The sequence below is a fragment of the Lycorma delicatula genome, chromosome 4 (assembly GCF_047948215.1).
Source record: "Lycorma delicatula isolate Av1 chromosome 4, ASM4794821v1, whole genome shotgun sequence".
NCBI lineage: Eukaryota > Metazoa > Arthropoda > Insecta > Hemiptera > Fulgoridae > Lycorma > Lycorma delicatula.
The window spans coordinates 190,877,057-190,892,462 of record NC_134458.1 but is presented as its reverse complement, the minus strand read 5'-3'; positions in this window follow the sequence as shown (position 1 = coordinate 190,892,462).

Here is a 15,406-nt window from a genome sequence, read left to right as displayed (position 1 = left end):
CCGTTACTTTTTAATCTTTACATGGAACTAGCAGTTAATGATGTTAAAGAACAATTTAGATTCGGAGTAACAGTGCAAGATGAAATGATAAAGATGCTACGATTTGCTGATGATATAGTAATTCTAGCCGAGAGTAAAAAGGATTTAGAAGAAACAATGAACGGCATAGATGAAGTCCTACGCAAGAACTATCGCGTGAAAATAAACAAGAACAAAACAAAAGTAATGAAATGTAGTAGAAATAACAAAGATGCACCACTGAATGTGAAAATAGGAGGAGAAAAGATTATGGAGGTAGAAGCATTTTGTTATTTGAGAAGTACAATTACTAAAGATAGACGAAGCAGGAGCGATATAAAATGCCGTATAGCACAAGCGAAACGAGCCTTCAGTAAGAAATATAATTTCTTAACATCAAAAATTAATTTAAATGTCAGGAAAAGATTTTTGAAAGTGTATGTTTGGAGTGTCGCTTTATATGGAAGTGAAACTTGGACAATCGGAGTATCTGAGAAGAAAAGTTTAGAAGCTTTTGAAATGCGGTGCTATAGGAGAATGTTAAAAATCAGATGGGTGGATAAAGTGACAAATGAAGAGGTATTGCGGCAAATAGATGAAGAAAGAAGCGTTTGGAAAAATATAGTTAAAAGAAGAGACAGATTTATAGGCCACATACTAAGACATCCTGGAATAGTCGCTTTGATATTGGAAGGACAGGGAAAAGGGAAAATTTGTGCAGACAGGTAATGTTTGGAATATGTAAAACAAATTGTTATGGATGTAGAATGTAGAGGGTATACTGAAATGAAACGACTAGCACTAGATAGGGAATCTTAGAGAGCTGCATCAAACCAGTCAAATGACTGAAGACAAAAAAAAAATATATATATTTATACGTAAATATGGATAATGGGAAATTGGAAAATGTGAGAAAAGAGCAAAGGGGATAGGGTAAAAAGGGTAAAAGAAATAAACGGAAAGGTGAAATTTGGTGAAATTCCTTAATGTTCATTTTGTTAATGTTTTATTAAGTTTCAATTATGTTCATTTAATCTATATATATATATATATATATACACTCAAATCTAGTACTAGCGAAGCATTGCTGGTTGTGGTTGTATATATATATATATATATAGAAGTTGAAATTTTGGTGAGTGGTTTTACACACGCTCGCAAAGGTTTCTGAATTAGTTCGGACCGGATAGATGGCGCTGAGATCAAAATATTTGAAAATATATTATTTATGATCCGATTTGGCACATATTCAGAATATACAGAGTGTTTCGAAAATGGTGTGCTGGTTATAGTTTATCGGAATAAAATTTTTAAAATTAAAGAAATAATAACGATTAAAAAAATGGCAATTTATCCTTCGTTCTCCCACTGTACGCCATTTTGTTATTTTTATATAATAATGTATATATGAAGTTTGGATAGATTAATCGCATTAATATTTGGTAAGCATCTTGGGGATAAAGTTTTTCTAATTTTAAAACATTCTAAAACAAGATATAGGATTGGTCAGATAGGTGATTTAGTCGGTACTGCGCAGGTACATAAATGACCCACTGGGTTGTTCTACTGGTGAACGTGTCTTCGTAAAAAAATTGATTTCAAAGTCGATAGTTCCAACGTTTAAATTCTAGTAAAAATAGTTACTTTTATATTTGATTTGAAAACTATATCCTGGATACCGGTGTTCTTTGGTGGTTGGGGTTCAATTAACCACTTATCTCAAAAATGGTCAACCTGAATTTATTAATGATTACATTTCATTTACATCTAATTCATATTATTCTTTGATGTAAAAAAAGGAGATAAAGTCTGATTTAAACCGAAGTGTCTTCCCCTTGTATGATCCAAATATTTCACTAATTAAAATCTTATTTGGCTATAATTCTGGAACCAATGAAAATAAGTACCACTTATGATATATAGTTGAAAATCTCTCAATTAGGGTGTGTGGTCGATTCTGATGTACAACTTACACACACACACACACACACACACACACACACACACACACACACACACACACACACACACACACACACACACACACACACACACAACACACACACACACACACACATAGAGGGAGAGAGAGAGAGAGAGACACAGAAAGAGGCAGAGTGACAGAGAGAGAGAGAGAGAGAGAGCTACACACACACACACACATAGAGAGAGAGAGAGAGAGAGAGAGAGAGAGTGAGGGAGAGGGAGAGAGAGACACAGAAAGAGGCAGGGTGACAGAGAGAGAGAGTGAGAGAGAGCTACACACACACTCACACTCACACACACACACACACATACAGAGAGAGAGCGAGAGAGAGTGACAGAGATGGAGTGAGAGAGAGAGAGTGAGAGAGAGAGCTACACATACACTCACATACACAAACACACACACATACACACACAGACACACACATACAGAGAGAGAGAGAGAGAGAGAGAGAGAGAGTGACAGAGATAGAGAGAGAGAGAGAGCTAGACACACACACAGAGCGAGAGAGAGAGAGAGGGAGAGAGAGAGAGAGTGATAGAGAGCGTGAGAGAGACACAGAAAGAGGCAGGGTGACAGAGAGAGAGAGAGAGTGAGAGAGAGCTACACACACACTCACACACATACACACACAGACACACATATACAGAGAGAGAGAGAGAGATTGAGAGTGACAGAGATAGAGAGAGAGAGAGAGAGAGAGATTGAGAGTGACAGAGATAGAGAGAGAGAGAGTGAGAGAGCTAGACACACACACACAGACAGATACACAGATACACACAGAGAGAGCAGAGAGAGAGAGAGTGAGAGAGAGACAGTGACAGAAAGACATAGAGTGACAGAGAGAAAGAGAGAGAGCGTGAGAGAGAGACAGTGACAAAAAGACATAGAGTGACAGAGAGAATGAGAGAGAGAGAGAGAGAGAGAGCAATCAAAAATCCTATTTTTTATGGATTTTGGGCATTTTCTGGTACAATCAATTGCAATAAAATGGGGAGGTGCACAACTAGATATTACAATAGTTCTAAATCGAAAATTTCAACATCCTACAGCTAGTCGTTTTTGAGTTATGCGAGATACATACATACAGACGTTTCGCCAAAATTAGGCAAAATTTATTAAGGGTTGATCAAAATGGATATTTCCGTTGAAATTTGGAAAACGAAATTATTCTTGATCACATTACTTCCTTTACTTCGTACAATGAAATAAAATTAATTTATAATTTATTAAAATCATTTCATTTAATTCAGCAATGAATATATATATATATATATATATATATATATATATGTAAGCCTGTGACGTCACAACATACCAGACGTATAGAACAGCTATATGTCAGTGCTACCAATCTTAAAAATATTAATTAAATAATTAATATTTAAAGTATAAAAAATAAATTCGTTGTCAATCCTGTTTAATTTCAATATTACAGGGCAAAGAGGATGAGGGAAAAGGGAATTTCCCACAGGGAATAAAGGATATTCAAAGATAATAGGTGGCGATACTAGTACTCCTTGTAGTGTCAAATATTATGGTCGGTAGACTGGTGTAGAAACGAGGCTTTACGCACCAGATACCAAGTCGACCCGACTTTTATATATATATATATATATATATATATGTCACTCTCTCTCTCACTTTCTCTCTCTCTCCCTCTCTCTCTCTCTCTGTGTGTGTGTGTGTGTAGGTGTTATTTTTTGACTGAAATAATAACTCGTACCTGTGGCTGTGTGATATATTTCGACTGAAACAATGACTGTCTCTTTTTCACTCTCTCTCTCTCTCTCTTTGTGTGTGTGTGTCTGTTATATTTCGACTGCAATAGTGACTCTCTCTCTCTCTCTCTCTCTCTCTCTCTCTCTCTCTCTCTCTCTCTCTCTCTCTCTCTCTCTCTCTCTCTCTCTCTCTCTCTCTCTCTCTCTCTCTCTCTCTCTCTCTCTCTGTGTGTGTGTGTGTGTGTGTGTGTGTGTGTGTGTGTGTGTGTGTGTGTGTGTGTGTGTGTGTGTGTGTGTGTGTGTGTGTGTGTGTGTGTGTGTGTGTGTGTGTGACTTAACGCGCCAGATACCAAGTCGACCAGGCTTTTATATATATATATATATTTTAATATCCGAGACTACTGTTAGATATTGCTTCAGAGGATGAGATGAATTAATTGTAGCGTGTGAATATGCCATGTATAACCGGGATACGAACCCTGGACCTCCAGGAAAATGTTTCTTCAATTACATTCGGGAATTTCTGATTGTTGTACAAAAATCGGAAACGAAAAGAGATTACCAAAAAACTAATATTACAAATTAAATATCACTATAACTTTGTTATTATGTGGCGGTACAAGTGGCGACGTTCGGAACTAAATAAAAAACAATAATTTCACAACTTTCATAGAATAAATTTCACATTCATTTTTAGCGCTCTCAAAAATTTTTTCGACCCCCTGGAAATGATATTTTCAAATAACCCCTCGGCGCCATTCTGAAATTGGGGAGGGGGTGCGATGGGTTGCCACCGTAATATCTCGGCAACCGCTGGACCGATTTTCACGATTCAAACGGCGTATGTATCAGCAGGTCAAGCGCTAACTTTTTAATGCATCGAGTATATTCGTGATTAACCGGATCTTGATTATCCGGAAATTAAATCGTTTAGTACTAAGTTTTGATTGCATTCATACACAGTAAAATACAAATACCGATCTGATTTTTTACTATATATACTGAAATCTGTGCGCTAGCGATGCTGTAAAGTATAACCTTATCTAGAGTAAAAATCAGAAATAAAATAATTTATAATTAAATAAATAATAACATTTAAAAATAAAAATAAAAATATTATATATATATTTTTTATTTATTTATTACATTTATACAAATATTTTTTTCTCTTTACTTCTCCCACTTAATTCGCCTTCTCTCTTTTACGAATGATTGTGACTACGAATATTTGATAATCCTAATCCACCAAAAACTGGCATAGATTCTCTAACCCCAAAACCTGCAACAGCGGCGGTACCCAATTCTCCTACACCGGCTAATCCTGCCGCAGCAGTTTTCTGAAATTGACTGCTGAGGCCCAAACTTCCTGATCCGCCAAGAAATGCGTTAAATGCACCAAAACCTGTGGAAAAATCAAATAAAAATTGTTATTTTATCATTAATCAAATAAAAATTACATTATCGATATACACAGGGTGTCCCGTATAAAACGCAACCCAACCTTATATTGGTAGGTATTGAAATAATAAAAATGCATGTGTAAATGTAAATGTAATTTTTATTATTACCTTACATTACGTTACATTTAGAGTAAATATTGGAAGTGGCCGCCATCTTCTTGAATAAGAGCTTCAATTCTTTTTACAGCGTTTCTTGCAACTTTATTCAAAGTTTGTGGCTGGATATTTAATACAGCTTCTTCAATATTGACTTTCAATCGTTCAAGTGTTCGTGGTTTGTTGTTGTAGGCTTTTTCTTTGAGGTAACTCCGTACAAAAAAATCAATTCTGGAGATCTTGGTTGCCACAACCCTTGACCGATAACACGATTACCAAAGAATTCCTCGACGAAATCAGAAGTTGAACCTGCGTAGTGCGATGTCGCACCGTCATGTTGTAGCCAGCAGTGTCTGTCTTCCTCTTCCAAGAGTGCAATGAACTGAAATAAAATATCCTGATATCGTTCTCCATTAACTCGAAAAAAAATAGGACCGATTATTTTCTTCCGCGATATTGCGCACCACAAGACCAACTTCTGCGGGTGTAATTGTTTATCGTGATAAACGTGGAGATTTTCAGCGCACCAAATTCTACGGTTATGACTGTTTACTTAGCCATCCAAATGAAACCGTGCTTCATCTGTGAAAAATAACGAATCCATAATATTAATTCCGTCACGCAGAAATCGACGGAACCGTTGACAATATTGTAGCCGTTTTTCTTTGTCGGGCTCAAGAAGTCGATGAACCGTTTGAATACGATAAGGTCGTAATTGTAATCGTTTGGTCGCCCGATGAACAGTCGATTTAGACAAATTAATTTCAGCAGACAAACGTCTGATCGATTTATTTGGCGAGGCGAGTAATCGGTCTTTTATTTCAGTGACTGTATCTGTATTCAACACTGACGCAGATCTTTTGTGTTCCTTGTTATTAATAGAAACGGTCTTTCTAAATTTTGCGACTAACCTTATTACTGATATTTTGTTAGAAGCCGGTTTATCTCGGTACTTATGGGGAAACAAATCTTGCACTGCAACCGCTGATTTCGTACTGATGTACGACTCGACAATGAAAACACATTCATCTAGCGAAAACACCATCTTGTCTCTAGCAATACACTGAACGTTATGATTGCATTGTTGTTAATGCGTCGCCGCGATGTTTAGAAGTTAGACGAGTCCATTTCAGTAACGAGTAGGGGAGTAAGCTTGAATTTTGAAATTTAATGGATGAGTGATTAATGGGTTGCGTTTTATATGGGACACTCTGTATATATATATATATATATATATATATATATATATATATAGATATATACATTATCGATTTTTATATATCGATTTATATACTATCGATTTACGTAAACGATATCTTCAAATTTTTCTTTTTTGATATTAAAAAACGATTATCTCGTTCGTTTCTCACTACTACTATTAATACTTATTTAAAATTAAAAAAAAATATTTATATCGTTTAAATTAAAGTTTATATTTAAAGTAATTCGATTAATCGGAAAGGATTTTCAATGAAATAATGAAAAACTAAATAATATTTAATGAATCTCTGAAAATAATTTTTTTTTTTTAATGGACGAATTCTGTTGTGTTTTTAATTTTGTAGTTCAACTTCCGGTGAGTAAAATTTTATATCTATACCTAGCTTTACTTTAATTTTTTTGTTTTTCCTTTACATAATTCTAAAAGGAACAATAATTTAATCGGTCCATTTTATGCACCTGAATTAATCAGAATATTTAGTTTTCTTCCTACCTCATTGATCTACAGGTGTACATAAAAAAATTGTATAATTACACACATACACACGTACACACAAAGAGAGACAGAATGAGAGAGTGAGAGATAAGTGAGATGGAAGAGGGAAACAGAGAGAAGTTAAAAGAAAGAGAGAGAGAGAGAGTAAAAGAGAGAAAGAGAGAGACAAACTTTCACACACACAAACACACACACACATACACACATTCAGAGAGAGCGAGAAATAAATAAGTGGTGAGGTAGAGAGAGGAATTACAGTTGAGAGAGAAAGAGAGAGAGAGAGAAACAGAAATAATGAAAGTGACTCACCAACACACACACTGATAGAACGAGAGAAAAAGAAAATGTGTAGTAGGGAAGCGGAGACAGAGAGAATTAGAGTTGAGATAACAAATATTAATGTGATTCCACTATCCGAATTTAAGATAAAATGGTGAACAGTTTTTTGTCTTCAGTCATTTGACTGGTTTGATGCAGCTCTCCAAGATTCCCTATCTAGTGCTAGTCGTTTCATTTCAGTATACCCTCTAACAACTTGTTTTACATATTCCAAACGTGGCCTGCCTACACAATTTTTTCCTTCTACCTGTCCTTCCAATATTAAAGCGACTATTCCAGGATGCCTTAGTATGTAACCTATAAGTCTGTCTCTTCTTTTAACTATATTTTTCCAAAAGATCCTTCCTTCATCTATTTATCGCAATACCTCTTCATTTGTCACTTTATCCAACAAACTGATTTTTAACATTCTCCTATAGCACCGCATTTCAAAAGCTTATAATCTTTTCTTATCAGATACTCCGATCGTCCAAGTTTCAATTCCATATAAAGCGACACTCCAAACATATACTTTCAAAAATCTTTTCCTGACATTTAAATTAATTTTTGATGTAAACAAATTATATTTCTTACTGAAGGCTCGTTTCACTTGTGCTATTCGGCATTTTATAACGCTCCTGCTTCGTCCATCTTTAGTAATTCTACTTCCCAAATAACAAAATTCTTCTACCTCCATAATCTTTTCTCCTCCTATTTTCACATTCAATGGTCCATCTTTGTTATTTCTACTACATTCATTACTTTTGTTTTATTCTTGTTTATTTTCATGCGATAGTTCTTGCGTAGGACTTCATCTATGCCGTTCATTGTTTCTTCTAAATCCCTTTTACTCTCGGCTAGAATTACTATATCATCAGCAAATCGTAGCATCTTTAACTTTTCACCTTGTGCTGTTACTCCGAATCTAAAATGTTCTTTAACATCATTAACTGCTAGTTCCATGTAAAGATTAAAAAATAACGGAGATAGGGAACATCCTTGTCGGACTCCCTTTCTTATTACGGCCGCTTTCTTCAATTTTACCTAACGATATTTTTTTTTTAGTTTTACAAGTGGAATCCCAAAAAAATTATACAAAGCTCAAAATTTTCGAAACATGCTGTATATAAAAAATTTTTGTCCGTTATGTGTTCCTATACTATTCATTCGATTACGATGAAACTTTAGTGAGATGTTGTGCGCATGACCGGGAAGGTTTCTGAATTAGTTTGGACCCGCTAGGTTGCGCTGGGGTCGAGACATTTGGAAAAAATTTATTTATGGTCCGACATATTTTTTTTCCCCCCTACATCCCCGGGCTGGATATCTATTCAAGTATACACGGCCCAGGGATGTGTCCTTGTGATTCTAAGGGGGCTTCCCCACCCACCACTGCCTCAATTGGCGATGCCAGCCCCAGCAAGCACCGAAGCGCCGAAGCAGCAAGAACCGACACCGCCGGCCGGGACTCGGTCTTTTCTTTATCCCATTCAAGGAACCCCAGGTGTTCTCACCCCATCACCGGAACCCGCATACCCATAAGTATACGGGCCCTAAGCATATGGGGTGGGACTGTCCTACCTGCCCTATCGTCACTCACATTGTCTGTGATGCCTGTCCTCTTCCTGTTTAGATTTGAGGACGTTGCTCACAAAATTTGAAATCCAATCCCAGTTGTTATTGGGTGGCATTAGCTAGCTAACCAGGTTGTCAGGTGTCAGGTTATTATACCTTATTTCATGTCTGAGACCCTCCCATCTATAGCAGTTGAATACGGTGTGTTCCGCGTGGTCTACTTCCTGTTAGTACGGACACCTTGACGTCTTCCTTTTCCCGAATCTATCAAGGTATTTCCCGAACGACCCATGTCCTGTCATCAACTGAGTGGTGTGGAAATTTAGTCCGCCTTTCTCCCTACCCAACCACTCTTTCAGATTGGGAATAAGTCTCCTTGTCCACTCTCCTGTTTGAGCGGATGATCATGCGGTTTGCCAGTTGCTAACGACTGTGTCTTCTACCTCGGCTCTTGGCACACCTACCGCCCTCATGCTTCGGCCTTTTATCTGCAATTCAATGGGAGGCGTTTTAGCTAAGACACATAACGCATCGTAAGAAATTGTTGTATATCCTGAGACAACTTGTATTAGTGCTACTCTATGTACGCTTCTAAGTTTGCATTTATTGCGTTGTACATTCATTTCAGTGCCCCAAACTGGTGCCGCGTATAAAATAGATGACATCATTGCCGTTGTGATCAACCTTCTGACCACCAGATTCGGTGCACAGTGGTTATTAAATAGATCTCTTAGAGGCTTAATTGCAGGGGCAACCTTTTAACAAATCATATCTATGTGTTAACCGTACTTTAGACTCTTATCTATGAATACGCCCAAGTATTTGACGTTACTGACTTCACGAATAATTTCCCCCTTTATTTCTATATTTATTCCTCTGACCCTTCTCCTACCAAAGAGCAAAATGCATTTTGACTTAGCTGGGGCTACTTGGAGTTAGTTGTTATCTAACCATTCGTCTAATAGTTGTAAGGCCTGATTTGCCTTAGAATATATATTAGTTAAGTGAAAAGAAATATTTTTGCAAAAATTATAACCGATAGGTGTCGCTAGTGTCGCTAGTTCTCTCTCTCTCTATATATATATGTATATATATAGAGAGAGAGAGAGAGAGAGAAATCTTGAGAGTCACTATTTCAGTCGAAACATAACACACACACACACACAGAGAGAGAGAGAGAGAGAGAGAGAGAGAGAGAGAGAGAGAGAGAGAGAGATAGATTGAAAGAGAGAGAGAGAGCGAGAGAGTCACTATTTCCGTCGAAACATAACATACACACACACACACACACACACACACACACACACACACACACACACACACACACACACACACACACACACACACACACATAGAGAGAGAAAGAGAGAGTGAGAGAGAAAGAAAGACAGACAGACAGACAGACAGAGATAGAGAGAGTGTGAGAGAGAGAAAGCGAGAGAGTCACTATTTCAGTCGAAACATAACACATACAAAGAGACAGTCACTGTTTCAGTCGAAATGTAACACACATAGCCACGCGCACACACACACACACACAGATAAAGAGAAAGAGAGAGCGAGAGAGAAAGAGAGACAGACAGACAGACAGAGAGAGAGAGAGAGAGTGTGAGAGAGACAGATAGACAGACAGGGATAGATTTTAGCGGTAGAGGATAAAAAAACTTCTACCTTTAAGTTAAGAAAAATATCAAATTTACTCAATATGACAATGGTTGCACATTTACCATTCGACAAGCCCCATATTCTTAAAATTTGTTCATTCCTTGCCGTAAGGGTTGGTCATATCAAAAATTGTTACAGATAAAAGTTATAGATAATATTTAAAGGACTAATGAAAACTTTAAACCGATTCGATTCTGTGCCTTTTAAGGGAATTATGATTTTTTTTTCGAAACCCCATTTTTACAACCCCCTGGGCCAGTGGTTTTTATATAAAAAAATTTTACTTATATAACTTTTAGGTCGTTATCCAAAAAATAATAGGAATTTTAAACGAATCCGATATTTTAATTAATTAACGATATTTTACTTTTTCAAAAAAGCCCCCTTATTTCTACCCCGATGGTCAAATTTTGCCCATTATCAAACTTAACCGAAATTTTAGATCGTTATATTTTATATATCAATTTGAAAGTGATTGACCCAAAATTATCGTCTATAAAAAAGTAAAATATATAAACATTTGACCTGACGATGGTTTTTTGGATTCTAATGGATGTGAAACGCGTCAAGATTTTCCGGAAGTTAAATCATGGAACCGATTATACTAGGTAGCTTTCTTAAGAAAAGTGTCTAGAAAGAACTAACAAAAAATATAAAATATCTGAAGATTTCGCAGGCAAAAGTATCTTAACTTTCACACATTTTCTTAACTGTTAAAAAAATTTAGTTCGACAAATGTACAACTAGTTCACGATTTTAGAAACACCCTGTATATATATATATATATATATATATATATATAAAAATAAAGCTTAATTACACTTACCTGTACCAAGGGTAGCAACAAATGTAAGTGTTAGAAATAACTGTAACAAATAAAAAATTTAAAATTAGAATCCTGTTTTTTTAAATATTTAATATATTTAAAATATTAAACTAAGTATATATAATTAAAATGTATATCAACTATGTATATCGACTATGGAAATCGAAGATTTCCATCAACGGTCATGCTATAGAAGAAGTGAATAACATCAAGTACTTGGAGTTATCCTCCAGAAAAACGGTAGATACACCGAGCACATAGTCAATGTATGCAACAAGGCAGAAAGGATGATAAAAAGTCTAAACATCATTATGTCATCGCAGAATGCCCCTCGGGCCTCAAAGCGCCGTTTACTGGCGACCAGCGTCGTGTCTTCGCTTATGTATGCCGTTCCGGCCTGGTGGCGCTCTATCGCCATGAGGCGCAACAAAGAGAGACTGGCGAGGACGCACAGGTATGTGCTCCTAGGTGTTGTGTCCGCATACAGGACAGTGTCCTATGCCGCCCTGTACGTGTTATCGGGTACACCTCCTATTGACCTAATCGCAAAAAAGAGGGTGGAGAGGGCACAAGGCAAGCCAGAACAAGAGGTCAGGGATGCCGTTTATAATATCTGGCAGGAAAGATGGTCGCAGGAAGCTGTGGGTCGATGGACGAGAACCCTCATCCCCAACATCAAGCCGCGGTTGTCGAGAAGATTTGGTGAGGTTGATCATCACCTATCGCAGTTTTTTACAGGACATGGTTCCTTCAATAACTACCTGCACAAAATAGGCAAGAGAGAAGAGCCGATTTGCAACTACTGCAACGAGATAGATGATGCTGAGCACACCTTTTTTGAGTGCAATAGGTGGGACACACTTAGACATAGTAAGGCACTCACAGGTATAACTCCAGAGACAACAATAGACTACATGCTAAGAAGCGAGTCAAACTGGAATAATTTTGCTAGTTTTGTTAGACAAGTTGTTCTACAGAAATACTCCGATGAGAGAAGACAAGGTGTTGGCTAGAATAGGACTGGGTGGACAGCCTTGCTGGTGAGGTCCAGCATGCTGCGGTGTGTTGGCACTGATGAGCCACCAAGGACTCCACGGGTAACAGTCAGGCAACAGCACACTGAATACTGAAGGGACTCGGTACCGCGTCGCGGCGAACTGGGTCTGGCGTGGTGTAATAATGTGGTGTATTAGTATTGCCCTTTTGGGTCACCAAGGGGGCAATATTGATAAAGAACTCTCAAAAAGAGCTAACCGGTAGGCCGACCTGCCTTAGCTGGTAGGTGGGGAGACCTATTTGAGTTTAAAGACACTCCCCTGGGCGGCGTAATACCAACAAGTCGGTCCGGCCCAGGGGAGCTGAGAGAGAAAAAAAAAAAAAAAAAAAAAATATCGACTAGGGAAAGTCTGTCTGTTTTATCCATCATTAACATTCTTGATGACGTAGCAAAGTTGCTCTTCAACTGAGACTGTTTACTATCTCGCTGTCTCTCTCTCGCGCTCTCTCTCTCTCTCTGTGTGTGTGTGTGTGTATGTGACTGTGTGTTTGTGTGTGGATGTTATTTTCCGGCTGAAATAGGGACTCACTCTCTCACTCTCTCTCTGTCTCTCACTGTGTGTGAGTGTGTATGCGCGTGCGTGTGTTGCTGTGTGTGTTATATTTACTCTGAAACAACGACTGTCTTGTGTGTGTGTGTGTGTGTGTGCGTGAGTGTGTTTGCTGTATTTCTACTGAAATAGTTATTCTTTCTCTCTCACTCTCTCTCTTTCTACGTATGTGTATATATATATGCGTATGTGTGTGTGTGTGTGTGTGTGTGTGTGTGTGTGTGTGTGTGTGTGAAGTATTTTTAAATGAAATAGTGACTCTCTCTCTTTTACTTTCTCACTCTCTCACTCTCTATCTCTCTCTCCCTCTATTTCAGCGTATGTACGTGTGTGTGATGTTTTTTCATCTGAAATACTTACTCTCTCCCACTCCCTCTCTCTCTCTGTGTGTGTTATGATTAGAATGAAATAGTAACTCTCTCTCACTCATTCTCTGTCTCACTCTCTCACTCTCTCTCTCTCTCTCTCTCTCTCTCTCTCTCTCTCTCTCTCTCTCTCTCTCTCTCTCTCTCTCTCTCTCTCTCTCTCTGTGTGTGTGTGTGTGTGTGTGTGTGTGTGTGTGTGTGTGTGTGTGTGTGAAGTATTTCGACTGAAATAGTGACTCTGTCTCTTATACTTTCTCTCCCTCACTTACTCTCTCTCTCTCTGTGTGTATATATATATATATATATATATATATATATATATGTATATATATATATATATATGTGTGTGTGTGTGTGTGTGTTAAGATTAGAATGAAATAGTAACTCTCTCTCACTCTTTCTCTGTCTCACTCTCTCACTCTCTCTTTCTCTCTCTCTCTCTCGCTCTCTCTCTCTCTGTGTGTGTGTGTGTGTGTGTGTGAAGTATTTCGACTGAAATAGTGACTCTGTCTCTTATACTTTCTCTCCCTCACTTACTCTCTCTCTCTCTCTCTCTCTCTGTATATATATATATATGTGTGTGTGTGTGTGTGTGTGTGTGTGTGTGTGTGTGTGTGTGTGTGTGTGTGTGTGATGTATTTCTACTGAAATAGTTACTCTTCTCTCTCTCTCCCCCCCCCCAAATCACTCTCTCTCTCTCTATCTCTCTCTCTCTCCCACTCACACACACACTCTCTCTCTCATCCCCCTCGCTGTGTGTCTCTCTCTGTGTGTGTGTGTGTGTGTATAATGATTCGACTGAAATATTAACTCCCTTCCTCTCTCTGCGTATGTGTGTGATGTATTTCGACTGAAATAGTTACTCTCTCTCTTTCTCTCTCTCTCTCACTCCCATTCTTTCTCTCTCTTCTGTGTCATATAGGTATATATATATATATATTAAAATAAAATTAATGACTAAAGCTTACCAATAAATTAATAAATTTATTCATGATTATTTATTAATAAATAGATTCTGTGCTTAATAAACAATATAGTTTAGAAGTCTGTGTGTGTTTTTACAAGATATCATCGGGATGGATATATTACATAATAATTTTTTTTTTATATTACAAATTTATTTATACTCATTTTTACAATTTCATGCTATGATAATTATTTGCGTTATAAATTTTTTAATTACCATTTGATTTTGTTTTTATTTATTTTTTATCTTTGAAATACCAGATCGTATAATCTGTGATAAAAATTTTAATTATTCATTACGTTTATGATATATCGATTATTATTTGCAATTAAAATGTATCCACATAGAATATAACTAGTGAATTAAAATTAAAATTATTTTTTTTTTTTTGTCATCAGTCAATTGACTGGTTTGATGCAGCTCTCCAAGATTCCCTATCTAGTGCTAGTAATTTCATTTCAGTATACCCTCTACATCCTACATACCTAACAATTTCTTTTACATATTCCAAACGTGGTCTGCCTACACAATTTTTTCCTTCTACCTGTCCTTCCAATATTAAAGCGACTATTCCAGGATGCCTTAATATATGGCCTATAAGTCTGTCTCTTCTTTTAACTATATTTTTCCAAATGCTTCTTTCTTCATCTATTTCCCACAATACCTCTTCATTTGTCACTTTATCCACCCGTCTGATTTTTAACATTCTCCTATAGCACCACATTTCAAAAGCTTCTAATCTTTTCTTCTCAGATACTCCGATCGTCCAAGCTTCACTTCCATATAAAGCGACACTCCAAACATACACTTTCAAAAATCTTTTCCTGACATTTAAATTAATTTTTGATGTTAAGAAATTATATTTCTTACTGAAGGCTCGTTTCGCTTGTGCTATACGGCATTTTATATCGCTCCTGCTTCGTCTATCTTTAGTAATTGTACTTCTCAAATAACAAAATGCTTCTACCTCCATAATCTTTTCTCCTCCTATTTTCACATTCAGTGGTGCATCTTTGTTATTTCTACTACATTTCATTACTTTTGTTTTGTTCTTGTTTATTTTCACGCGATAGTTCTTGCGTAG